Here is a 24,162-nt window from a genome sequence, read left to right on the forward strand (position 1 = left end):
CTGCCTTCTAGGTTCAAGTGATTCTCCTACCTCAGCATCCCAAGTAGCTGGGATTATAGACATGCTCCACTATGCCTGGCTAATTTTTGTATTTTTAGTAGAGATGGGGTTTCACCAAGTTGGACAGGCTGGTCTCAAACTCCTGACCTCAGGTGATCCACCCTCCTTGACCTCCCAAAGTGCTGGGATTACAGACATGAGCCACCGCACCTGGCTTGATATATCCTATATATATCAGCCAACCGTAATTGTTAGTATAAGTAGTTGAAAACTCTACTACAGTAGTTTAAAAATTGTTCTTAAACACCTGCTTTCTACCCCTGAAAATGAGTTAAATACTTATTAAGTAACCTTTCACACAGAAAAACTAGATGTTTTCTCTGGACTTCTTTCCCTTGCAGCCATCCCCTGGAGAGCCTTGTTTTAGAACTGACACCATTTATATGGCTTGGCATCTCAACTGCATTTGTTTCCCCATCTGGCACTTCTCAGGGGGAAAGTGTTCATTTTGGTATTCTGTAGAGTGCATTTTGAGAAATGTCTACACACTACAAGTGAAATCCACATATCAGGCTAAGACTATGCCCTGAGCATTACAATGTGATACTAGCAAAAGTAATTTTACAATCCTACCTGCCAAAAATTCACATCTGTAATTAGGGAAACTGCATGATTTCAGAATTACCCAAGTCTTGGAACGACTTGTTTTTACTATATGTTTTTCTTTTATAAAATGTCTATTATTTTTATCATCTTAAAAAAGGTCCAATTTGATCAAGTTCTCATTGTATTCTCAAGCACATTTTTCAATCTCATAAAAATAGATCAATAAACCTAGACATTTGAAGTCACATTATCACAGATTGGTCAATCTACATGGTATAACAACAGATACAAGGAAAATAAAGAAGTCAACTAGGAAATGAAGTACCAACTTAGAGTAAAATAAATAACTAAACTATTAAAAGAATCTAGAATAAAAACTAGAGATATAGAAGCTATAGCATTCCTGACTGCCATAAATCAGAGCTTCTTGGCACCCCACATCCCAAAAGTGGTAGACAGCCAATATTTGTCAGAAATTATGTTGAATGTATACCTAGTGAACAGCTCTAAGCACAATTATAAGGTTGATTTGGTTTTACGAAACCTTGAAAGAAGTAAACTTAACTGACCAGTGACTCAAGTCTAGCTCCTATCAAATTCCTGATGAGAGCAAAGAATAAAGAACAAATGACAAAATATTGCAAAATATGTATCTTATATAGATATGACATATAGATAAATATACATATTTATTTATTGCTTACTGTCATATACCGATTCATATGTGTGTTTGATATGGCAGTGTATATGCATAAGGTTTTATAACTCTGTTATTCATATTCAGACCCAATGCAAACGTAGATAGTATTACTACATCATCTGTGTGAGATGTCAATATTGTAAAAGCCCTCCTTTGTATATTCTGCGATGCTGAAAACCGTGTGTTTATGTTTAGTTTGGGATGCTGCTTCTGTGTGTATCAGTTTTATTGTTACATGAAGTCTTGCTTTAAAAAAGAGCCAATTTCGCTGAGCATGGCGATTCAAGCCTGTCATCCTAGCACTTTGGTAGGACAAGGGGCTGGTGGATCACTTGAGCTCAAAAGTTTGAGACTAGCCTGGGCAACATGGGGAAAAATAGGCCAGGCGCAGTGGTTCACACCTGTAATCCCAGCACTTTGGGAGGTTGAGATGGGTGGATCAACTGAGGTCAGGAGTTTGAAACCAGCCTGACCAACATGGTGAAATACCATCTCTAATAAAAGTGCAAAAACCAGCAAGGTGTGGTGGCACATGCCTGTAGTCCCAGCTACTCGGAAGGCTGAGGCAGGAGCATCACTAGAACCCCGGAGGTAGAAGTTGCAGTGAGCTGAGATAAAGCCACTGCACTCCATCCGGCCTGGGAAATAGAGCAAGACTCCATCTCAAAAAAAAAAAAAAAAAAAAAAAAAAAAATCGCCAGGATAATGGCAACACTTATAGCCCCAGAGACTCTGGAGGCTGAGGTGGGAGGATAGCTTGAACCCAGGAGGCAGAAGTTGCAGTAAGCCTAAATCATGCCACTGCACTCCAGCCTGGGCAACAGAGCCAGAACCTGTCTGAAAAGAAAAAAAAGCCAATTCATTCTTGCTTTCTACTTGCTGCTGTTGTTTCCCAGAAGTTTGCAGCTATGTTGAATTAATTGAACAAGAACATCAACACATCTTGAAAACATTTTTTCTGTCACTTTGTGCTCACCATGTGCTCAACAAGGAAACAGTGTGTCACTAATTTTCTATACATAGCTTGTTTGGCAAATCTTGGAGAATAAGCAACATCTCCCAGAGTGGCTGCATGCATAAAATGAGAATATTACTCGAAGCACTTTGTAAATGATAAAACATCACACATATGAAGTCATTGTTATTATCATTAGCATTACTTTAATGTTGTAGAATGGAATCTAGGACTGGAATAAGCCAGTCATGTCACTAAGGAAGGGAATGAAAATTAATATCCAATTAAACACCTTCTTGTAGCAGAGTACCAGGAACTTAACCACAAGTTTTTCATAGGTTATCCTATGTATTGAATAGCGTTCATAAGGAATACTGTAACTCTTCAAGGAACCAAATAGAGTTTGTAGTGAATACATATGTAGCTCCATAGAGAAGATTAGACATCATGAATTTTCATTTGAGAATGAATCATCTTGCTAATTTATATTATTTTCCTGTAAAAGCTTGTTGGCTTGGTCATGTACTTTACTAGTCAATGACTAGTTATGATGGAGCTGTTAGAATTTGGCCAAGACCATAAGCTATATATTACATGTAAAACATTAGTATTATTACTATTTATAGAACATCAGCGTTGTGAACTGGTGGCAACATAAACTCCATTTTCGTCATGATCATTGTCATTTCATTGCCTTGTACTAACTCTGCACGTGGTTTTTGACATTTGTGTGTCTTTTCAACTTACCCCTGAAGCCCACCTGTTTGGGCATCCAGTGGTTCTTAGACTCACAAAGATCTTTACTCATTGAGTTGACATTTTCTATTCTCAATGCTTGTGATCTCTGCCCTCAAATAAAGTATGATGTTACGGTATGTCTGTATCTCAGTGAGATGCTATTGAAGGGTCTCATAAAAATGTGATGACGGCTGGGCGCAGTGGCTCACACCTGTAATCCCAGCACTTTGGGAGGCCCAGGCGGGGGGATCACGAGGTCGGGAGATCTAGACCATCCTGGCTAACACTGTGAAACCCTGTCTCCACTAAAAATACAAAAATTAGCCAGGCATGGTAGCACACACCTATAGTTCCAGCTACTCAGGAGGCTGAGGCAGGAAAATTGCTTGAACCTGGGAGGTGGAGGTGGCAGTGAGCAAAGATCATCCCCCTGTACCCCAGCCTGGGTGACAGAGCAAGATTCCATCGCAAAAAAAAAAAAACAAACAAAAAACAAAAAACAAAAAAACAAACAAAAAAAAACCAGTGATAACAGGGAAGAATGAAAGGCAGACTTCCATTACAATCTTCTCTAGGATTCTGAAGTTTAAGAACATGAACAGTAAGTCAGAAACAGCCAGGTTTGCCGCCCTTTGCTTCAACTGGGATAACAGGGAATGTGGATTAAAAGGGGGATAAAGGCTTACGCCTATAATGCCAGCATTTTGGGAGGCCCAGGCGGGCAGATCACCTGAGGTCAGGAGTTCAAGACCAGCCTGGACAACATGACAAAACCGATCTCTACTAAAAATACAAAAATTAGCTGAGTATGATGGCATGCACCTGTAGTCCCAGGTGCTTGGGAGGTTGAGGCAGGAGAATGGCTTGAACCTGGGAGGCGGAGATTGCAGTGAGCCGAGATCGAGCCACTGTACTCCAGCCTGGGTGACAGAGCAAGACTCCATCTCAAAAAAAAAAAAAAAAAAAAAAAAAAAAAAAAAAAAAAAGTGGGGGTTGTGCTAAGTATGAAGAAGGAAGTTATTACTACATTTATCCATTCATTTAATTACTAAGCATTTAGTGCTGTTTTGTGGACTTTCCTCTTGCTTTACTAGGGAAAAAAGTCAAAAATAAATAACTATAATGCAAAGCAGTGTGCACTATATCCATTATGATGCAATTGGAAGTTCTGAGTGCAAAAAATCAAAATTATGTTCTGACAATAGCTAGCAGTATTTACATATCTATAAAGGTACAAAACACCAGCCTGGTTCACACTCAGCCTATCAAATCTACTACCTGTTGGTGCTATTAGGACTATAAAACAGCGATTTGTTAAAGGTGACCATGCCGTTTATTTACTTTATGATAAGAAACTGTACAGAAGTTAGATATTGAGTCCTGTGATCTCACTCCATGATAGACTTTACAGGGTCAACTCAGTAACATATACAGAGCATGTCCTCATCACTGTTTCTGAAATGTTCAGTGAGCCAACAGCAAGTCCACAGTCACAGGGCAGGTACAGTGGGTTTTCTGTGTGCAGAAACAGAAACCTCTGAATCTTGAACACTGCCACCAGGGGTCAGGGACTGGGCTGGAGGAGAAGGCACTCTGGCAGAAAGGAAGTGTTGTATTACCCTGAAAAGCACAGGAACCAAAATTCTCGTCTCCTCTTCTTGAAAGCAGCTCACTGCTAGCTGAGCAAGGTTCGAAGGAAGGACCTCAGAAATGTTCTGCCAGCGCAAAGGTATGTGTAAGGGCTCTCTTAGTGGCTTTAAATAAGTTATTTTGGAAAGTCATATACAGTGGACATTAAAGGGCTCATTTTATGTTGCATTTTCAAAGTCCAGATGAGCTCTATGGATCTATGACAATGCAGCTGGAGGTTCTATTGTTACTGCCTCCAAAATGTGAATATTTGGTGGGAGACATTAGGAGGGATTAAACTCTGTCTGAATCTAAATAGAATATCTTTTTAAAAAGACTTTATGTCTGTGTAGATTATTTCTCTATGATTTGCTATAGGTACTGCTGCTAATTATGATTCCTTAAGGACTCCCAGAAATAGATTCAGACATAGTGATTTTGAGTCTATTTGTGTCCAATGGCCATTTGTAACAAGTCTTTTGTGATTTATCTTTTATTCATTCATAGGACAGCATTTGTTGGTAAGATTTCCATGTTGCCTGACCTTATTCTTCACTCAAAAATTGTGCCTAACTCGGGTAATAGCAGAGATCAAATCACATGCTCTCACTTTTATCACCACTGTATTCTGGGTTTCAAAGACTTGTAATTCATTTCATTAAGATGCTCCAAACCATCCTCTTAAACATTTGCTTAAATGTCTTTGTTCTTCAGTAGCCTCGTATTGTTAAGTTGTCTAGGCTCCAAAAAAAGTGAGGTGAGAAACAGGAGGATTTTTTTCCTTTTTCCTTTTTTTTTTCATTGAAGTTTTGGTCAAATAAGCCAAAATAATATTATGATTAAGGATCGACCTGTACTTTTAAATGGAAGGAATAAAGATATAAAAAGAACTGAGGCGTGTAAGTAACCTCTTTGATTTTTAATGGCATGCAGCAGATGGAATTCACTATTGACTTTTAAAAATCAAATTGCTCTGCATTATTATTTATTTATAGTTTTGCCTTTCAAAAGAAGTAATTATCATTACTAGGTTAGTTTTTTCTCAATCACAAGCAACTGTGTGACAGTATCAGAATGTATAATATACTTTACCACTTACTTGGTCATGAGACTTAATGATGTTGCACGGTATTATACTTTTTAAATTAGTAATAAATTTATGAGCATAATACACAGCTAAGAGGGTGAGTATCTTTTCTTTTTGAGTAATTTCAAAAGCAATTATTTCATGTCATAAGGCAACTTATGAAATTCTCATTGCTGAAACAGAAATGTTTTTAATTAGAAATAAACAATCTAATTTAATTTTTTCCAGTTCAACATGCAGATACTATGATGATAATCCTAATTTATACAAAAGCCCCAAGTGAAATATGTAGGTGATTGGTTTGACCCCACACAATTTTTTAATTTTAATCACAAATTCTAAAACTTTTAAGTCATTGAGGAAGTTGATAACCAGTCATAACAAAATTTAATTCTTAAGAAATGCCAAATATTTAATCAATTATATCTAGTTCAAATTTGAGAGGCATTAAAATTGTCTTTGTAATAAAAAATACACAAGAAAGAAAACTTTCTGGTATTAAACATGGAGCAGTCAATGTTATAAAAATGTATGAACCCCTTTTCAAAGCTGATGTTTTAAAGTATGATTTCATATACAGGACAGCATTTATATTTAATAAGATCAGGAGATTTGACATGAGCAGGATTCAGACCACTTTTGAATTTCAGTGAAACTCCTAGATCAATTAGATACCTCTTCCCCATCTTTCTTACCTCTCCCTGGCCCATCCTTCCTTCCCCCAGCTGCCTCTACCTCTGTACTCCTCTCTCTCCTCCTCCCTCCTATGCCTTATATCCTCTTGGCACTTTCAAACTGAAACATCATTTTCTACAAGTGGATCTGCTGTCTTCAACAGTGGCACTGTTGTGAAACTGAAGGATAGCAATGAATATTTCATACACAGCACTTAAGCCTCTTCATCTAGATTATAAATTTTGTTTCTTTGTACCTATCCATAGGCACTTAATAAGTTTTTATTGATTGTCTAGTGAGATTGTATTATAACTGATTCTGAGAATTTTCATACCCTCTGCAATTACTAGTACTATATTTATTTGATTCTAAAATGTACATTTTTCACATTGTAACTTTTTGAAATCTAAAATCACCTTGTGATCAAGGTGTATTGTGATTTAATTGACAGGTTTTTAAAAATCTTTCTTTCTTGGTCATGCATCTCACAAGCAGTGGTGTCTTAGATGAAATGCACCAGTGAGAATATATGCTTAAGTCTCTGATTTATGTATGTTGAAGGCCATATATTTGGAACTTCATAAAGTTTTCTTTTTTTCTTATGTGGTTTATCCATGACCAATTTGGGTCTCTCCTTACTACATTCTTCCACTCTGGCTTCTTAGCACTATAGTTCTTAGGCCACTGTCTTGACTGAACTCCCTGGAAAATACTCAGAGAATTTTATCAGTAATTACCAACATTCAACTGTAATGAAGTGGACAGGGAACAAGTTTTTAAAACTGAAGACACAGGTTCAAGTTATGTTTCTGCTCATTAAAAGCTATGTGTATTTAGCAATGTGATAATTATTCCCAGAGCTTCAACTTACACATCTAAAGAGGAAATAATACAAATCATTTCTTCATCTGTAAATTATTAAGACAATTCATAAAAAATATTGTACCAGTAAAAATATTGAAAATGAAATGTTTATGAGAGTATTTTTAAGCCAAGAAGTAATGTTAAATTATAAATGATAAGGATCAACATTAAATGAAACATTATTAGAAATATGTGAGTAGAAAGTTAGAGAAAAGAAAGAAGGAAAAACTATATAATTCATTCCAAACCAGAGAGTTTTAAATTATCATTGGAAATGATGATATGACCCATTAACTAGCTTTCTGAATTTAGGGGAGAACCACGAAATCTATCTTCAGATTATTTCTTAAATATAAGAGTCTTGTCTGTTCTGAATTCCAGTGCTGAATGCATGCCAGTCTCTGAGAGCTTGTATTCTTTATTGAATTAGCAAGCCACAACCCACAGTACCTCCGTGTTGTTAAAAATAAAAGAGATTACTTAGATTCTCCAATTATTTCCTGTCTTGATTCTTTCCATTTAAAAGTGAGACCACTGTCTCTACAAAAAAGTCAAAAATTAGCTGGACATTGTGATGCATGCCTGTAGTCCTAGCTACTTAAAAGAGTGAGGTGAGAGGATTGCTTGAGTCCAGGAGTTCCAGGCTGCAGTGAGCTATGACGGCACCACTGCATCCCAGCCTGGGTAACAGAGTGAGATACCGTCTCTAAAACAAAAAACAAAAAACAAAAAACAACAAAAAAAAGAATTTTATTGGTTTTCACAGTTTCAAAAACATACAATAAAAATAAAAAAAAATTATTGCATCTTTAAAACACAGGATACTTCAATGGTACTTGAAATAGTACTCCTGAATAGAAATTCCATTGCTATAGTAACTATAAAACACAAGATTGTCCATTAAAAGTTAATATATTTAGCATATATATTACTTTTGAGATAGGATACTTCAAAAAGGCAGGAATAAAGAAAAGAAGGAAGTACTGTAGTAAAGGCATGTGCAGGTTAAAAGGGGAATTGAACAAGAGGGAATTCTTAGTCATTACTTGAAAATTCTGTTTTTCTCCTATACTATGTCTACCAGTGGAAAATCTTTTAATATCTCATTTAAGTCACTTTATTTCTAAAGCCCACAAGTTGTGACTGTAATGTGAACATTTAATCATATACTGGAGTTTAAAAAATATTCCCATTTCAATGTATTATTAATAACAACAAACACATCAGGCTTACTTGATGTTAACTCCTATACTAAGTGCTTTCCATACACCAATTCTTTAACATGTTAACACATTTTACCATAATAATATATTATTCATACATTAAGCTATATTCTTATTTCCATTAATGGAAGCATCATTTCTCTTAGCTGTTCAGGTGAGAAACATTAGTGTAATTCTAGACCTTCTCTTTCTTACTGACCCTGCATCTAATCAGCCCCAGAGATCCTGTTGGCTCTTAGAATAAATTCCTAATTTGTCCAGCTCTTACCACTTGCACTACTTCCTCCTCGGTCCAAATGCCATCATCTTTTGACTGCACTGTGGCAAGAGCCTTCTGACTGGTCTCATTGCCTCTGCTCTTGCTCTCCAACCCCCGCCCTAGTTGGTTTTCAGTCAGGCAACTGGGAAGAAATGTGGTTCAGACATGAATCTCATTGCATCACTCATTTGTCCAAACCCAAAGTCCTAATCATGGCCCACAGGGCCCTAACTGATCACCCCCAACACACACACACACTCCTTTCTTCACACAATTTCCCAACCATTACTCCATTCTGACCTCACTGGCCTCTTTGCTATTCCTTGAACACACCACGCCTGCTTCTTTCTCAAGGCCTTTACAATTATTGTGCTCTCTACCTTGAAGGCTCTCCCCCTAGAGATGCACATGGCCAACTCCTTCACTTTCTTCAGGTTCTTACAAAATTGTCTTTTCAGTGAGTCCTTCCCTGACCACCATACCTAAAACTTCAAATCCCCTGCCCATCAACAGTTTCACATACACTCTTCTCTGTTTTTTTTTTTTTCTCCTTAACACTAACACATAAAGGTATGTGTATATTTATCTACCTTACTGGAACACAAACATTAGAAAAAATAAATTGTTGTCTTTTTTTCTCCATATTCCATCCCTTGTACAAAGAGCAGGACCTAATATGCAGAATGTCTTCAAATATTATTTGTTGAATATATCCTCAGTTAACCCTGTACCCTCAATAGGTACAATTATTACCCCCATTTTACAGATGAGAAAGTTAAAGACAGAAAAATTAAGAAACTTCTTCAAAGTCAAACAAGCTAAGCAAGTGTTAGAGCTAAGAGTAAACCCAAGACCCTAGCTCTAAAATATATGCTCAGATCACTAATTGAGTAGATTAATTAGAAGAGAGCTACCTATAGATTCCTCTATTCCCTGAGGTTTGCTTTAATATGCTTTCCATCCAGCTAAATGACAACACAGTCAGATATAGTAAAGCTCCTTTTCCCATTCTTCTTTAATTTCTTTTTGTTAAAAAAGTATGAGACTTTTTAAAAATGGAAAATACATATATTTTTTTAAAAAAAACCCTAATCCCACACATGTGGACATTCAAGTAGTAATAATAAAGTTAACATATACACAATGGTAAAAAGAAAAGCACAAGGAAAACTATAAAATGAAAATGTGCATTCAATGCCTACTGTATTCTGTAGTATGTTTACACTGTGAGGACATGTTTGGTATTATGCATGGAATCTAATGAGACAGACACATATTCAGACAAACTCTAAATTGAAATTTAGAAGAAGAAACCCTAAACAGAGATCTTCTGACAGCTGAAAGTAGGGCCTGGCAGAGTAAGTTGTGGGGCAGGTGAATAACAGTGGTGGAAAGGGATTAAAGAACTGAAGACTGAAGAAACAGTTCCTGAAAGAGGAGGTGGGAGAGTACCAAAGAGCAATGTGACTTGCCTCACTATTTTCCTGTAGAGGATGGGATTTTGTAAGGGAGAAGGTCTTATATGCCATAGAATAGAAAGTACAGGCAAATCAGTTATGGAAAGGATGTGTTGAATTTAACTTGTAAAAGGGTATCATTACTTATCCAGATGCATCATGTGAGACTACTGTCAGGTTCACTTCCCCAGACTGCCTCAATATATTCCTTCTGATAAACCAGAACAAGAAATTCTGTTTTCCAAATTGTTATTTTCGCTAACACATTAAGCCAGCTTCAGCTTCCTACAGCACACACAGACGCACAAACACACACACACACATGCATGCATGCACACACACACACACACACACACACACACATTATCCTGTGTTATTCTGTGTCTGCTTGGTGTTTTCCCTCACATGTATGTTTTCTCATCTCCCCACCCTTGTTCCTCTGGAAGGTCAGGTTTTCAACTGCTTATTTCCCTTATTTGACAAGGTCACTCAGCTTTCTTTCATTCAAACCATCGGCAGTATGGTCTAGCTTAGTGACAGACCACAGGATCACTCAGGTCCTTTGATAAGAGGGCATAGTGCCCTTGTATGGTGGCCATTCCATTAATAAGGAAGTAAAGAAAGAGTAAGATATTTAGATAACAAATATTAAGAAGAAAATAAGAGAGTAATGTGATCTCCTGAGACTGGAGTAGGCTAGGGCAGTAGTATAATTCGCCTGGATAACGATGGGGGCATCTCTGAGAAAGTGTCATTAGAATCGAAACCCAAATTGTAAGAAGAAACCAGATAAACAAGGATCAGAAAGAATAGCTAACCAGATAGAGAGAAATGTCTGGTGGTGGAAATTAATTTGCTTTGTTCAAGGAACAGAACGAATACCAGTAAGATGGGCAAGAGTGGTAGGGGTACAAAATGAGGTCTCAGAGACAGCTGAGAGCTGGGTGTACACTCAGAGCTGACCTTCATTTATGTCTACAAGCACTGGAATTGCTGTTTTCAAGTGTGTCCCAGTTGCAAATCTACCATTATTTATCATAGGAAGTAAGTTGACATTGCTCTGCACTGTAAAAAACCTTTGACATACATTCTAATTTTATTTAACATTTCGTAACATCACTTTGAAGTATGCAGACCTAATGTTTGTTTTTGGACAAGATCTCACTCTGTTGCCTGGGCTGGAGTGCAGTGGTGCAATCATGGCTCACTGCAGCCTTGACCTCCCTGAGCTCAATTGATCCTTCCACATCAGCTTCATGAGGAGCTGGGACTTCAGGCATGTGCCACCACGCCTGGCTAATTTTTCTATTTTTTATAGAGATGGAGTTTCATCATGTTGCCCAAGATGGTCTTGAACTGCTGGGCTTAAGCAATCTTCTCACATTGGCCTCCCAAAGTGCTAGGATTACGGGCATGAGCCACTGTACGTGGCCAAGCCTAATGTTATTTCTGTTTTATAGATAAGGAAATTATGATACCAAAATGTTACATTAATTCCATAAAAAGGTCTTAAAAAGGCCTACGACCCCACTTCTCTCCCCCATTCCCCATGTGTTTGATGCGCTATCCTTGACTCACTAGGCTAAATCAAAATTTTCAAGCTGGGAGCAGTTGTGTGCACCTGTAGTCCCAGCTTGTTGAGGCAAGAGAATTATTCGAGCCTAGGATTTCAAGACAAGTCTGGACAACAGGTGAAACCACACTCTCTATAAAAATAAATAAATTGAAATTTTCAGAAAGTCAAAACTGCCTTTTACCTTGGATAGAAAATGGATTTGTGGCTTTGGTATAACTAAAGGCTCATGATTGCTCAAAACAGGAAAACAAAGAATTGCTGCAATGAATTAAAAATAGGCAACGTTGGTTTGTTCTAATAGCACATGTGTGTAGAGCAAGAATCTACACTTTCTGTTCAGCCACATCGTTGATTCTCCTGGGTGGCTAGTTATAATTTATGTGATGGTCACTGTCAGATTTAAGTGTTAAGTAATTCTCTCTGCAATATGTATTTGAGGAAAACAGGATAGCTTAGGCCTGATGAGAAATGTTGACAATCCAAACTAGGGCAATGATAGTTTAGGTCTCCTAGCTTAGCCATCTTAGTCACTAAGGTGTTTCTGCATTGTATAATCAATAATGTTTCCCAATCTTGTTGAAATGACCTCACATGTGATGGCATTTAAAAATTCAAAGAAGTGAGCTACAGTTACTTTTCACATGTTTACTTTATTGTAAAAGTATATTAGATTATTTATCTTTTTATCATATGAATTTCAGCTATATTTAATGCATAATTTTTTCTCCTCTATATGCTTACAAATTACTTTTAATTTCATATCTTTTCAAATACTAATACATAATTTTCAGAATTAAAAATATTTTCTATCAAGAAGTACTATGGTGCTCTGTTCTGGGGTGTATGTGTGTGTGTGTGTGTGTGTGTGTGTGTGTGTGTGTTGTGTGTGTGTGTGTGTGTGTTTTATAGCATAAGTTCTTACAAGAAAAAAGAAATTTTTTTTTTAAATTTAAAAAACAATCACCCCAAAACCTAAAATGCAATAAAATAAATAAAAATTTTTTTAAAAGATGAAACTTAAAAAATAATAATAATCTAGATACATTAAAAATATTCCAGTATTGAAGCTATAAAGCCCACTTTTTAGAGGTAAGAGATAGCTAATCATGTTTTTCCTTATTAAAAAAATTGTTTAATATATATATTATTTACTGACTCAACTATTAACTAAAAACCCTTTTCACACTGTGCAGATGATAAGATGAAAGTATCTTTGAAATTAATTTTCTTAAAAAAAACTAGTCTTTCCTGTTTCTTATTGTTTTTTTATTATTTATTTGTATTTCTACACATGTCATTCTCTGTATGGCATGGCCTTGATTGAAGTTTGGTGGCTTTTCACTTCTCATGCAGTCCTTTTCATATTTTTACATTAATTTACTTATTTTTGCTTTGGTCTGCTGATTTCTTAACACCTTCCCTGTCTAGATTATTAAATTCCTGTTGTAAATTTTTTTACCTTAAAAGTAGCTCATTTTATTAGGCTTTCTTTTTTTAACACTTACACATTTATTAAGCTTGAGGTGTGTGTTTAAGAATATCTTTTAAAAAAAAAATTATTTCACTTTTCTGCCAAGTCTCAAAGCTGCTTTCCTGGTTTAACATTGTAGATCTTTGTAATAATTTTTTACAAATCACTTCTACCAGATCTTAAACTTGAGGAAAAAAATCTTGTGGTTATTATTCACTAGTGTTGTGATAAATATTTCAAATTAATTTTTAAATATGTATGATTAGCATATTTTAAATGAATCATGATTTTAATGTGCTCAAGAACTTTTGTAAAGTGCTAGATACACTTTTCTTACATTATTTAAAAGATGCAAGTCCTGAAAAATATGAAATGCTTGGGTACATTTCCTCAATTATGTTTTGATGCTTTTCTCCATAGTTAACGTCTCATGTCTTCAACAACACGTATCTCAAAGTACATGCACATGTTATGCAAACCAATTAAAATCAAGGCAAAAACAGCACGTGCTACTAAGCAAAACTGAATCAGAGGTCCATCCATAAAGGGAAGAATTCAGGATAAAATAGTGATATTTCAAAGAAAACTTGGTTTCTCAGAGATTTCTCATGGTATATATTCAGATGTTGTTACATAACAAAGCATTCCTTACAAGTTATTTAGTTTCTGGTGTTCTGAGAGAAGAGTAGCCTTCAGCATGTCTTAAACCTCCCTTGCATTCATTACTTTTTAAATGTATACATTTTAATATGTGGAATATCTAGCAAAAATAGTAGAAAGGGGCCAATATTTTATAGTAGAAATAATAAATGCTGTTGAGATAAGGAAAATCAACTTTTTGAAAGAAAAAAGATGAAACAATAGCTATCTGATGCTTAAAAATGGTAAACTGAGATATTCTACATCTACATTTTACCTCAACTCTACTATTATGTCTGATTTACTCTTGACTCAATGTAGTAGCATAATAATGATGACATCATGAACATATGAAGATGACAAAAATGATTAAGCTACCAAACTACCCAAATGTTTTTAGAGAACCTTTCTACTTCTTCCCTGCAGCCAAGAAACAATTATACTGACATTGACTTCTTCATTTCCAGCAGGAAGCTTACTGTTTTTTTTTTTAAACTTCATGCCACTTAGCAATAAAGAGGCCACCATTACTGGTAGGATTCAGAGTGGAAAGCATTAAGCATTTTGGAAGTGAGTCCTAAAGCCTTTGGCATGACAGGATTGATATGGGAATAGGTGAAAATTAAGGGCACAGGGGATCCACCAGCTAGCCACCCTTCCTTAGGTCTGTATGATTGCACTTAGGAGATTTTCCATGCCACTATTACACAGAGAGATTTACTACATAGAATTCCTAACTGGACTTCTGTCTTTCCAGTTTCTCCCTGCCTTTCCAATCCATTAGCCACACTGCAGTCTTAACAATCTTTCTTGACCCAGCAATCCCATTACTGGGTATATAGCCAAAGGATTATAAATCATTCTATTATAAAGATACATGCACATATATGTTCATTGTGGCACTGTTTACAATAGCAAAGACCTGGAACCAACTCAGATACCCATGAATGATTGACTGGACAAGGAAAATGTGGTATATATACACCATAGAATACTATGCAGACATAAAAAACAATGAGTCCATGTCCTTTGTAGGGACATGGATGAATCTGGAAACCATCATTCTCAGCAAACTGACCCAAGAACAGAAAACCAAACACTGCATGTTCTCACTCATAGGCGGGTGTTGAACAATGAGAACACATGGACACATGGAGGGGAGCATCACATACTGAGGTCTGTTGGTGGGGACTAGGGGAGGAACAGCCGGAGATAGGGAGTTGGGGAGGGATAACATCGGGAGAAATGCCAGATATAGGTGACGGGGGATGGAGGCAGCAAACCACATTGCCTTGTATGTATCTGTGCAACAATCCTGCATGTTCTGCACATGTACCCCAGAACCTAAAGTGCAATATATATGTACGTATGTATGTATGTATGTGTGTGTATATATATATGTATATATATATATATATATATATATATATATACACACACATATATAAAACAATCTTTCTAAAACATAAAATTCATTGGTTCTCTCTTTAAAAAACCTTTGAAGATTTCCTACTGCCTTTTCCATGTGGTCCAAACTCCTTCTTATGGCACATGTGGGTCTTTCAGGGTCTGTAACCTATATTCCTAGAACCTCCTGTTTTCTATATCTTCTTCCCAAAGAGCTGACATTAGGAATGCCTGTCCATTGGATTGCTACAAAGGTTCAATGAGAAAATATGTAGAAATATTTCATAATAACTAGCATTTATTGAGCCTTTACCATCTTACCAGGTGCCAAGGACTGGGCAAAGAACTTACACATATTACCTTATTTAATCTTCATACAACCCCAAGAGGTGTAGATGCTTTTGAAAACTCCATTCTATAAATGAAGAAACAGATTTTGAAAGGTCAGGCAACTTTCCCAAGGTCACACCTATAGATAGGAATGGAGTTGAATTTTATCCCTCCAACTCTAAAATTGATGCTTTTATAGATTTTACTGTTGCTTGGCACATTGCCTGGTCTACAATTCCATTTGATTAAATATTCATTTTTTAACAAACCATTACTAGAAAACTTACAGTATCTAAAATGTATTTTGTTTTGCTTTCCTTGCCCTCCAAGGTTAGCTGCTACCTCACTTCCTGGACTCTTCCTAGATGCCCATCCCCTTTCTGCTATCCTCTTACATCTTCACACTCATTATACTTGTAGTGTAATGATTTGCCTGTATATCTAATGCGTCTGATCTGCTGGTACTTCCATGAATGCTGTACTATGTCTCCATTGTCTTTGTATCTTCAGGGCTTAGCATCGTGATGTTCAGCACTCAATATTTGTTGAAAATTGAAGGAAGAAAACATACCCCAAAGATAATTTTAAAGTATCTGGGCTCTCTCCTTTCTCACACATGCTGCATTTCTGCTTCCATTTAATGTTTAACTACACTAACACTTCAACTAACACTCAGCTAGATTATGAAAGAGCATAGACAGACTTACCAGGGTAACAGAGTAAAAGAGAGTGAAGAAAAGACAAAATCACCCTCTTCTACTTCATTCTTCTCCTGCACCCCCAAACCTGAGGGATTTTCTTGCCAGATAAGAGACAAAGTTGAAGGAAAGAAAAGGTATGCTTAGGTAGTAAAATAACACTTAAATTCTCTTTAAAAAGACTAGTTATACCATGTGCTATGTCTGCTGTTCAAGTCTGTTTTTTTTTCCTCCTGATCCTTTTTAACAATATTTTGCAAACACAGACAAACCTACATTCATGGCATTTCTGAGAGGTTGGCAAATGAGGAAACACTCCCAAATTCTAACATCTGAGAACTTACGAGAGATCAACTGATGAGCACATGGTCACCAAGTGAGTCAGTGTAAGTTCTATGAATAGAGCTTGGATCTTCTGACTACTTGTCCAGGGTCCTAGTCATCCAGTTACTGCCATGTTCCCTGAAGAATTTCGTAAAAATAGCAGATGGCCTAACGGACAAAGTAAATCATTGTCATTGCTACTGTCCATGTGCTATTTTTTCACGTTCAATAGCATAATTTAAAAACTCATTAATGCATATATGCTATTGGTTATTATATAATATGTAAAAACCACCAGTACAGAAATACTTTTATAATTTTTATTATGTCCTTAAATACAGAGAACTCACATAATATCACCACAAAGACATATCATAAATTATAGAATAAAACACATAAATATTCATTCTGCATTATTATTCTGCCAAGGAAGAGAGCAAAAATTATTTTTAACAAACTGCTCTTAAAAAAACTTGTGTGGTAGGATTCTCCATCTGTGAGTGAGATTCAACAACTATAAAGTCCAAAGCAGATTTGGTACTCTGGGAGAAAAGAGTAATAACGTAAAACAAAATAATAGTCAATGTGATCTAAACACAGTCTATCTATAAAGTACAGTCTCTTTCTTAAGAGAAACTGCTGCCTCTGTCTTTACATTTATTAGACAAACGTTACAATCTCACCAATTTACCCCCTTTGTCTCCTCTTTATATACGGAAATTATGGCTTAGCTTTCTCTGGGAGATTGTGGCTTAGCTTTCTCTGTAGATATAAAAGGCAAATAAAGCTTGGGTTTGGGTCCTAGAGCTGCTACCAGACAAATGTGCAAAAGTAGAATAGTCCTACAATCTCCTTTAGCTTCTGTTTCTTTATCTGCAGTGTGGAGATAATGTTACTTTCCTTCCCATCAAGGTTGTTGGAGAGATTAATGACATAGGTGTAAATAGGGCTTAACTCGTTCAGTCTCTGAACAGAGAAGGACTCTTACAATTTGGACTTCAACTTCACCATTTTTCAGCTAAGAAAACAGGCACAGGAATGGTAAAGGTTGTGCATGCCTAAGACACTTGGCCAGTGAGTTATACATCTACTGTAAAACTAGAAACCAAGTCTTTTGATTCTGTGCTGTCTTGTGTTTTATTGTCATGTTACTGTAAGGTTTCTTTGTCTTTTCAATTAATAGGCACAGCAGAACTCATGAACACATGCAAGAAGTAAAGACTATGGTAGAATGATCTGGAAGGGGAAGTAGGTTATTTACACAAAGTACCATGACAGCAGATGAGCAAAGAGGAAGGTACAAGGAATAATATTTACTAGACAGTTTACAGCATGCCAAACATAAATTAAAAAGTGAAAAACTTTTAATTAGCCAGATTTGTATATGTGATTACAATATCTACTAAAAGTATTCTTTTTAGTGTATAGAATTATCAAAAGCACGTTCCTTGGTTTCTCTGATTCTAACCCTTCTAGTTCTAGGGTTTAGTTGCTATTGACAAAGAGCACCAAAACCCTGCTTCATGCTGTGTTGCTGCCTGTGCCGGCTGAGGGCAGAAGGTGCAGGGAGAAAATGTAAGGGACTTTCGGGGAGTTGGTCAGAGAGAGATGAGTAGTTACTGGGCATGAAGATAATTGGAAAAGGAGAAAATATTGATTAAACATGTCAAATACTCGTTCAATAATGAAAGGTAAGAAAGACCAATATGTGAGTGGTTGAGAGATGAAAGGCAAAAAAGAAACCAAGAGAGTGGAAGTGCGTGAAGCTTTTTAGATCAGAGTAAGAGCTGACTTCACCCTGTGTATGTTTGATCATTACTAATACTCCTTGTATCTTAGTTCCTTCCTTTATTACCTTAATTTCCACATCTATATAAATAGAATATAAATACAAACATATAACTATATTATCTATAAATAGGGATAAATGTAAATATTACATTATCACTTGTGGTTTTCTAAAAGCTCACAACTATTCTGTGATGGTTGTTGATAGCATTAGGTGAGGATGTTAACCTGTTGTTTTACATGCATGTGGATAGAACATGAAATTAAGGTAGCAATGTAAAGTCTTTAGAAATATTCACCCTTAAATTGTTTAAGCATCTCACTTTAAATTGATCTATTAGTCTTTTCTTTAGCTGCCGTAAGAACCCTAGCAAAATGCTTTTGTGGTCTTAATTTTTAAGTTGTTATAAATTGAATTGTTAAAGGTAGAATATTTTACAGCGTAAGCCTATATTGAGAGCAATAAGTGAATATATATTTTCGTTGCATTCTGTTAGTATGTATTTATTTATTTAACATATTTATTAAATGGTTACTATATGCCAATAATGAACTAGATTATGTTGTAAAGGATCATAATCAGACTACTAAGAAAGATTTGATTTTAATAATGTAACACAGATGTTCAGTGATCTTTAGCACAGTTTACTTGAAGAACATATTGCGGAGATAGGGATTTAATTGCCAACTGAAAAAAAAATCCCTTCAGTAAAGTTCTAAGAAAATTGCTATGTCTGCTATTTATTGTAGCACCTTATATACTACTATATGCCTCATCAAGATACAGTACAAAAAATATGCTAAATAGTTTGGAAACTGAAATAAAATCAGAGGCCCTGGGAATATTTTAGTTCTTATCCTAGACAAGGACACCAAAAAGGGTATACGCACTGAGAAAATGTTAATATGCTCGCTAAACCTAAATATAGATTAGGAAGACAGAACATTTTCTAGATTTAAAATGAAGAAAGATACAATGTGATCCATTTAGAGCTACCCTTCAGATTTTAATGAAAGATTTAGAGAGAAAAAAATATTGTATTCTTCAAACTTAATGTGAAAACAAACATTACCTCCAAGTGATGTCTTACAAGTACATGTCTAGTTTTTCAGTATCATCCATTACTCAAGTGATTAATCACATAAAGCATGTTCTGTGTCTTTTATCTTTATATGGATAATTTTTGGAAAACTGCTATGGCCTAAAATTAGAACATGTTTTTAAAATATTGTGTTTGTTTTTGGATAATCTTGTTTCATCTAGTTCATTTTTATGTTTGGTTTTTACTCAGTAATTTCAGGCTAAATGCAGTTAAATGTCTGAAAATCAAACAAGTTGTCAAATGAAATGCTCTACTACCTAATAATTGATCAGTTTTTCTTGTTGGCCAATGATTCTTCTGTATTGTTCTTAATTTTGTTCCAAGCACTCAAAAAAGGGAAACACTTTATATACCTCTTTTCTTTTATTTCAATTTTTTTCTGCCTTTTGTCAAGTTAGACATAATTTTGTAGCCTGTCATATAATTTCTAGTTATGTTTTCCTTACATCACAATATAAATAGTATGATTTAAAATATTGCATACTCCAGTCTGGGCAACTGGCAAAAGCCTGTCTTTACCAAAAATACAAAAAAATAAATAAATTAGCTGGGCATAGTGGTGTGTGCTTGTGGTCTCAGCTACTCAGGAGGCTGAGGTAAGAGACTTGCTTGAGCCCAGAAGGCAGAGGTTGTAGTGAGCTGAGATCACACCACTGTGCTCCAGCCTAGGTGACAGAGTGAGACCCTGTTTCAAAAACAACTAGCCAAACAAAATATTGCATAATAGTAATCACTACAAAATTATGGTAATAGCACTACTTTACTCTGCTGCTATTATATGGCTGTCTTACAAATAACTTAGAAAGTTGCTGACTTTCAAAATATTCCCTTCAATTATTTTTCTTTTGTCCTAGTATTCTTTGTCAATTCTACCATCTTTGTATCATTAAAGTAAGATAATATATCTCTGAAAGTCATAGTCTTCTAGGAAAGACATCTGAAAAAATCAAGCTCAAAAGGAAAAAAGAAAAGACCAAAGTGTAGAAGGATGTTGGGCTTGTTGCCTAATTTATTTTTGGCCCTGATCATCTGGGCCAACAGTTGTTTCTTTTGAAAGGTGGCTCAAAGTTACTCTGTGCTGATGGAATTTATTACAAGGAGAGGAATAATTTACTAGTCATGGCTTCAACTTATAATTGTAGATTTCATGTTCATATAAATCATCTGCTATGTTCCTAAAGTCATAAGACAACTCATAATGTACATTGCTATTTTGGATCATCCTAGGCTTCCTTCTCTAGCTTCTTCGATTTCCTAAAGTGTCAAGTTTAATTTGGGGATTCATTCCAAATTGCAGAAGCTTATTAAACAAAGATAAGGAAATATTAGAGGTCCCATATGCTTAACTTTAGCAATTTACTTATTAATAAAGACATACAAAAAGGCTATATAATTCATATGAGATTTCCATGAATCAACAATAATCTCCCTTAGTTTTCTAATGTCCACCTTAGGATGATTTTGAAACATTTTACTTAGTACCATTTTGTTACAAAATTTCTATGATAAACTACCAAGAACTAATACTCTTTGAAAGACTTACTTGGTTGAGTTAACATAAGATTTGTTAAAGTCTTATTTTTAGGCTTTATGAGTGATTATAACCTGACAGATAAGTTAAAACACGAAAACAAAATCTTCTAAAAACTAATAATATGCCCCCTCTGAGGGTCTTGCCTGGTTCTGTGGTATGCAAACCTATAGCTGATTTATAGGGTAGCTTCAAATGAACATAGGTCCGAAAAGTTAGTTTTAGTAGAAAGGTCTCAGCAACCAAAATATTTTGTCTCAGAGTAAAAAGGTTACACAATCAAGTCATAATAGCATACATTTACTGATCACTTGTCATGTGCTCTATAATGTAGGTACTATTATTTTACTCATTTTACAGATGAGAAAACTGAGGTTTAGGGAAATTAATTAACTTGCTAAGTAAGGTCATACAAGTAGTAAGTGATGGAGGTGGATGTGAACTAATAGAAATCTGACTGTAGAGCCCTCTTTTTAACACTATAATTACTATGAAGTATAAGGATGATATTCCTACAGATCAAATACTTAAATGATCACATATCTCCTCAATAAATTATTCCCCAAAAAAGATGAGCTTGAATCTATTCACGTTTTTAGGCTTAACATCATTTACTTAATTACAAATTAAGGGTAATAAAGGAGGAATAAGTTAAATAAAAGCACATGGAAGCAAACATGCAAATCTAGACCAGGATAACTGACCTGTTCCTATAACAAGCTCTTGACATTAAAAACAAAACAAAATAAATATGTCTTTGCTAGGATCTTGCTAGTGTGGTCCACTTTGAGTCCAGCAACATTGGCACTACCTGGGAGATATTAAAATGCAATAGCTCTGGCCCTGCCCAGACCCTACTGAATCTTAAGATCCCTAAGTGATTCATTTGCATATTAAAGTTTGAGACGGACTAGTCTTAATGAATAAAGACTTAATCAGTTATAATATGTAGGCCTTGTTTGAATGATTTAAAGAACCAGCTGCAAAAAGATATTTTTGCCAAGAGGAGATTTTGGTCATTGACTTGTTCATGGATTCCACCAAAGAATGACTGCTAATTTCACTAGGTGTGATAATGTTGCCTAATGGATAGAAATGAATGTCAAAATCTTTTAAAATTTAGGCATCCATAGTGAAGTGTTTATGTCCAGAATTTTCTTTAAAACGTTTTATCAGAGAAAATAGCAGTAAGTGATGCGAATATGGGAAAATCTTGAAAATTGTTGCATATATGTGATTGGCCATTCTACCCTTCTATTTTTGAGTATATTATAGAGCCTTTTGTAAATTTATTTTAAAGATGAAAAGAAATGGGTTTGTGCCTTAGGAGGGTTTTTTTGTTTTTGTTTTGTTTTTCTATTTGTATTTAGACAGAGTCTCGTTCTGTGGCCCAGGCTGGAGGGCAGTGGCACAATCTCGGCTCAATGCAACCTCTGCCTCCTTGGTTCAAACGATTCTTGTGCCACAGCATCCCAAGTAGCTGGGATTACAGGCATGTACCACCACACCCAGCTAATTTTTGTACTTTTAGTAGAGACAGGGTTTTGGCATATTGCCCAGGCTGGTCTTAAACTTCTGAGCTCAAGCAATCTGCCACCCTCCTCAGCCTCCCAGTGTTGGGATTACAAGCATGAGCCACTACACCCAGCCTCGAGTTTTAGAAATAACTATAAGAAAGAAGTTTCTTAAAGTATGAGTGATTAATCATTTAAATGGATGCCAGAAAATCATTCTCTAAAGGATTTTTCACAATAGGACAAATTCATTGGATCTGCAATAGTTTTAGATATAGTCTTGATAAAAGCCAGAAGACTTAAAAAACCATCAAGTTATCTCTCCCCAAAATGATTCTATGGTAGATATTATACTTGTGAATACTTTGGGCCATTTTCCCTAGATTTAATTCCTTAGTTATGATTTTCTTTAACAGCAGTTGACGATGGCCCAGTTCTAGCTCTGTACTTACTCTCGTGGCATACTTCACTGGCAGTTCACTTTAATGGTTGACTGATGGAATGCTGAACTACCTACTCATCCAAATCAAGCATTTAATAGAGTCCTGTACTGATCCCATTCTTATAAGTGCAGACTAAGGCCTTTTGATGTTTTGTGATCAATAGGAAACCCTTTAAGCTGGCATGTGTTTGTCATATAGAAAGGCATTCCTTTTAACATCATATGAACCCCTTAATGTACTTACTCACTGTAAAGCATATCATTTTTTTCATTATTTCTGGAAAAGGAAGGCAAACAGGAATTCTGCAAGCTATTAACAGCCAAACCCTTTTGCAACTTACTAAGTGGTAGTATTTGTGCCAGTATATCTTACATTTTATGGTTCCTTCCTATAGAAATCCAAGAATTGTTTTCAAAGACTAAAAATGAACTCAGCCAACATCCCCAAAGGTAGACACTATCCTGTTTGCTGATGATCTACTAATTCCTGACTGGTTTAGTAGATGCCACAGGGCCGGGCGCGATAGCTCACGCCTGTAATCCCAGCACTTTGGGAGGCTGAGGTGGGTGGATCACCTGAGATTAGGAGTTTAAGACCAGCCTGACCAACATGGTAAAACCCTGTCTCTACTAAAAATACAAAAATAGACAGCTGTGGTGGTACATACCTGTAATCCCAGCTATTTAGGACGCTGAGACAAGAGAATCACCTGAACTCAGGAAGTGGAGGCTGCATTAAGTCGAGATGGTGCCACAACACTCCAGCCTGGCAACAGAGCGAGACTATTAAAAAAAAAAAAAAAAAAAAAAAAAAAGTAGATGCCTTGTATTTGGGACAGCAAAACTTAGCTTCCAGAACCTTCTATTTCAAATACAAGTAGTTTCTCCTATGTGCTACTGTGTTTTCATCTATTTGTTTGGGCTTCATGGGATAATCCAAAGGATCTATGTTTTTCTTTACATGAATACATGTTAGGAAGAAAAAGTGAGTAGAATAGGCTAGTGAAGGGAATTTTGGTTTCAACTGTGGAGTCAATGACACTCAGACACTGCTCCTTACATTCCTGTCATTTAGGTATGCCCATGGTGACAGGCTCCCTATTTTAGGAAGCCATATTCTTAGATGGGTATGATTTTCAACTTTGT

At 35.8% G+C, this 24,162-nt stretch overlaps 1 protein-coding gene and 1 long non-coding RNA gene across 4 annotated transcripts in view; one reads left to right on the top strand and one right to left on the bottom strand.

Moving 5' to 3' along the window:
- The window catches only part of OXR1 (oxidation resistance 1), a 478,618-nt gene that overhangs the window by 340,023 nt on the left and 114,433 nt on the right, over window positions 1-24,162 (top strand). The window lies entirely within an intron of this gene.
- The window catches only part of LOC104652967 (uncharacterized), a 31,943-nt gene continuing 20,520 nt past the window's right edge, over window positions 12,740-24,162 (bottom strand). The window contains exon 5 of the long non-coding RNA XR_012514135.1: window positions 12,740-23,799. This is a non-coding gene — a long non-coding RNA (uncharacterized LOC104652967). The remainder of the gene's footprint in view (window positions 23,800-24,162) is intronic.

The sequence above is a fragment of the Saimiri boliviensis genome, chromosome 15, assembly GCF_048565385.1.
Source record: "Saimiri boliviensis isolate mSaiBol1 chromosome 15, mSaiBol1.pri, whole genome shotgun sequence".
NCBI lineage: Eukaryota > Metazoa > Chordata > Mammalia > Primates > Cebidae > Saimiri > Saimiri boliviensis.